This window comes from Nannospalax galili, unplaced genomic scaffold (assembly GCF_000622305.1).
Source record: "Nannospalax galili isolate Female #2095 unplaced genomic scaffold, S.galili_v1.0 scaffold191, whole genome shotgun sequence".
NCBI lineage: Eukaryota > Metazoa > Chordata > Mammalia > Rodentia > Spalacidae > Nannospalax > Nannospalax galili.
In genome coordinates, this window is record NW_008331484.1 from 7,509,447 (window position 1) to 7,513,726 (window position 4,280).

Sequence of the window (4,280 nt, forward strand, 5' to 3'; positions counted from 1 at the left end):
AAGAAGAGATCAAATTATCCCTTTTTGCAGATGATATGATATTATATTTAAGAGATGCCAAAAATTCCACAAGAAAACTCCTAGAAATTATTAATAAGTTCAGTAAAGTGGTAGATTACAAAAGTAACCTACAAAAGTCTGTAGCCTTTCTATATACCAATAACAAGCAATCAAAGAAAGACCACATGGAAACACTCCCATTCACAATAGTTGCAAAAAAATAAAATATCTCAGAATAAACCTGACGAAAGACATTAAAGACATCTACAATGAAAATTTTAAATCTTTAAAGATAGAGATTGAGGAAGACATCAGAAGATGGAAGGGCCTCCCATGCTCATGGATTGGAAGAATTAATATTGTGAAAGTGACCATCCTACCAAAAGCCATTTATAGATTCAATGCAATGCCAATCAAAATCCCCATGAAATTTTTCACAGAATTGGAAAAAAAAATTCTAAGATTCATATGGAAGCACAAAAGACCTCAGATAGCCAAAGAAACACTGAGCACTAAGAGAAATGCAGTGGGGATTACTATACTAGATTTTAAACTGTATTATAGAGTTAGAGTCATAAAAACAACATGGTACTGGAAAAAAATAGACCCATAGATCAGTGGAACAAAATTTAAGACCCAAATATGAGTACATGCAATTTCACCCACCTGATATTTGACAAAGCGGCAAATAATATTCACTGGAGGAAAGAGCATGTTCAGAAAATGGTGCTGGCAAAACTGTATCTCCACCTTTAGAAGAATGAAATTTACCCTTATCTTTTGCCTAATACAAAAGTCAATACCGAATGATTCAAAGATCTCAAAGTAAAGCCTGAAACTCTGAAACTGTTAGAAGAAAACATCGGCAAAAACCTACAAGAGATAGGTTTGGGAAAGGATTTTCTAAACCGGACATCAATTGCTCTGGAAACAAGGTCAAGAATCAACAAATGGGACCTCATTAAACTAAAAAGCTTCTGTACATCAAAGGAGGCAACCAGGGAAGTGAAGAGAAAACCCACAGAATGGGACAAAATCTTCACCAGGAACACAACTGACAGATGTTTAACATCCAGAATATATAATGACCTTAAAAGACAGAGAATCAGGACAGGAAGTAACCAAATTAAAAGATGGGCTAAGGAGCTGAACAGAGAGTTCTCAAAAGAAGAAGTAAAGATGGCAAAGAAGCATCTTAAAAGATGTTCAACATCACTAATAATTAAGGAAATGCAAATTAAAACCACTTTAAGATGTTATCTTACCCCAGTCAGACTGGTTAAGATAAAAAGAACAAATAATACCAAATTTGGAGAGGGTGTGGGGAAAGGGGAACACTCATCCACTGCTGGTGGGGCTGCAACCTTGTTCAACCCCTATGGAAAGCAGTGTGGAGAACTCTTAAAAACTACAAATGAACCTACCATTTGACCCAGTTATACCACTCCTTGGCATATACCCAAGGAACTCATCCTATTGCAGAGACACTTGTACATCCATGCTTGTTGCTGCTCTTTTCACAATAGCTAAGAGATGGAAGCAACATAAGTGTCCTTCAACTGATGAGTGGATAATGAAAACGTGGTTCATTTATATGATAGACTTTTACTCAGCAGTAAAGAAAGATGAAATCATGATATTTGCAAGTAAATGGATGGAACTAGAAAATGTTATACTAACTGAAGTAACACAGACTCAGAAAAAAAAAAGGTGTATGTTCTCCCTCATATGTGGATCCTAGCATCAAATCCTTATAGCTGAATATGTATACAGACAGGAACCAGGATAAAGAAGAGGAACCAGGGACGTAAAGGAAAAGAAAGAATGTGAAAGAGAACAGTAGAAAACATGTGTTAACAAGGGAGATATGACAATAACGGGGTTATTTTAAGGGGAGGGTGGAGGGAAGTTTATACAAGGAAGCTAGGAGAAAATGAAAAAGAAGGGGCTCAAGAGAGGTGGGATCATATGAGAAGGGTATTATTAAGGGAGAAATGGAAAAAATGGGTGCACTTTAAATGGGGACACCGTGTTGGAAGGGTTAGACAATGTGAGAGATAAACAATGCCTAGCTAGTTTTAGAAAACCAGAGGGACTCACATTAGGCCAACAACCTACTGACAAATTATATACACAACCAGATTAAAGAATGTAATATATGCCTAGGCAAGTTTATCTGAGAGCATTTGGTCTTTGCCCAAGCTCTAGCTACATGGTATATGGTAATTGAAAATACCAGACTGGTAGAACTAACCTTCTTGGATGTTTAACCACCATACTATATTAATTTGGTCAGGGGGACATAAAGGACAGTTTTTGCTCCTTGCTCTTCTAGGTTAAGTTCCAGGGGACTATGAGCATCTCTCAAAATATCCTGTAACTGTGGTGAGTCACCTGTCCTCTTGAGCAAGGAGGCCGTGGAGACCCCAGAAGATGGACCTGAACCAGTGTCCAGTCTACAGAGGAGGGTCAACACAGAGGTAACATTTCTTCCATGCTTCCAAGTGAAGCCAGCATGGTCAAGTAGGACCTTTGACTTATCTTCACATAGACAGAAATGGTAAAAGGAAGGAGCCAGGGTCTCCTCCCAAGCCCATGTTACCCCTGAGGACCTCAAACAACCTTAAGAGTGAAAATAAATTGTTTTATCTGGGCTATATGTAGGGTCTTAAACACCCAAAAGGAAAGTATAACCAAAAAATAAATGGGGTCAATATAATTTTTAAGAGTCCATATGTATAGCTAAAGGCTACATAACAAGAAACAATGCTAGACAAGTGATAACTTCATTTGACTTATTGGCCAAGGTGTTGGAAGAGACTCCCAGACAGTAAGCCAGCATAGAACTGGGAAAGTGAACAGCAGACCCCAATCTTATCTAAAGGAATATTCACAACTGATTGCTGCTAGATAAGGAACAGATGATCTTCCTGAAACTCTAGATAGGCTGACTAGATTCAGTAGATGGACAAGCACTGGAGAATGGCTGGGGGTGTCGACAATATAGAAGACAGTAACAGGGATAACAGAGTATGTGGGTTCTGGGGGTGTGGGGGGGTATGGGAGGGTGCCATTTGAGAAGTGAGTATATAGATGGATAAGACTGCGTGGGATGCTCTGTATGATATACACACAGAAAATCAACAAATTAAAAATAAAAAAACTATTTGAGGAAGAAGCATAAAAATTTACTTCACATTAAATAGTAGAAGTAATAAACATTGCCAGTGAAATATACCAGATGAAATTATATCCATACTCATGCACTAAGGATTGGGGTATAATCGACTGTGACTAGTAATAATCAGATACATAGAGATTAAAGACACATGTAAAAACATGTAAGTGTTAGTAGCATTAAAAATATAGGACACAGGATATTTTAAAATGAAATGGAAATCTTCTTTAAAGGGTAAAAACTCATTCAATTTTATGTCTCACAGGGTTTATACTGAATTCAATATTGTATAACAGTATTAATTCAACTGTGAACCTAAAAATTTACAGCCACTTTTGAAAGAGATGTATCCTTGTTCTGGAGTGTGTTACTGAATATGTTAAAGCTGTAATGAAATGCTTCTTCTAATCATGTGATTATTAAATTTAAAAAAATTTAAAAAAATTCTTCAAATCATAAAAATTTGCTCTTTAGTAATTAGTGGATGTGAAAAACATTACCATTGAAATCTACCTGATGACTTTAAATCCATGCTCAGATGCCAGGAAGACCAGAAACTAACCAACTATGGCTAGTATATAATCAGAAATACAGAGATTAGAAAGGCATATGCAAATACCTTAGTGTTAATTGCATTAAAAATGAACTTTTCTGTATGAAACTGCATATTTTAATAATGAAAGAGTTATCTTTTTTAAAGGTTAAAACTTCACTTAATTTTATGTCTTATAGGGTTTATACTGAGTACAATATTTTATAACTGTATTAATTCAACTGTAAACCTAAAATTTTACAGCCAATTTTGAAAGACATGCATCTTAGCTATGGAAATTGTTATTGAATATGTCAATGCTGTTGTAATAAAATGCTTCTTCTATGTATGTGGTTATTAGGTTCATCAGAGAACCTAAATTTTTTTTTTAAATAAATCATATTTTTTTTATTCTTATTCTTTTATGAAGTAGCCAATTTTATGCATCTTAGCTATGGAAATTGTTATTGAATATGTCAATGCTGTTGTAATAAAATGCTTCTTCTATGTATGTGGTTATTAGGTTCATCAGAGAACCTAAATTTTTTTTTTAAATAAATCATAAATCAT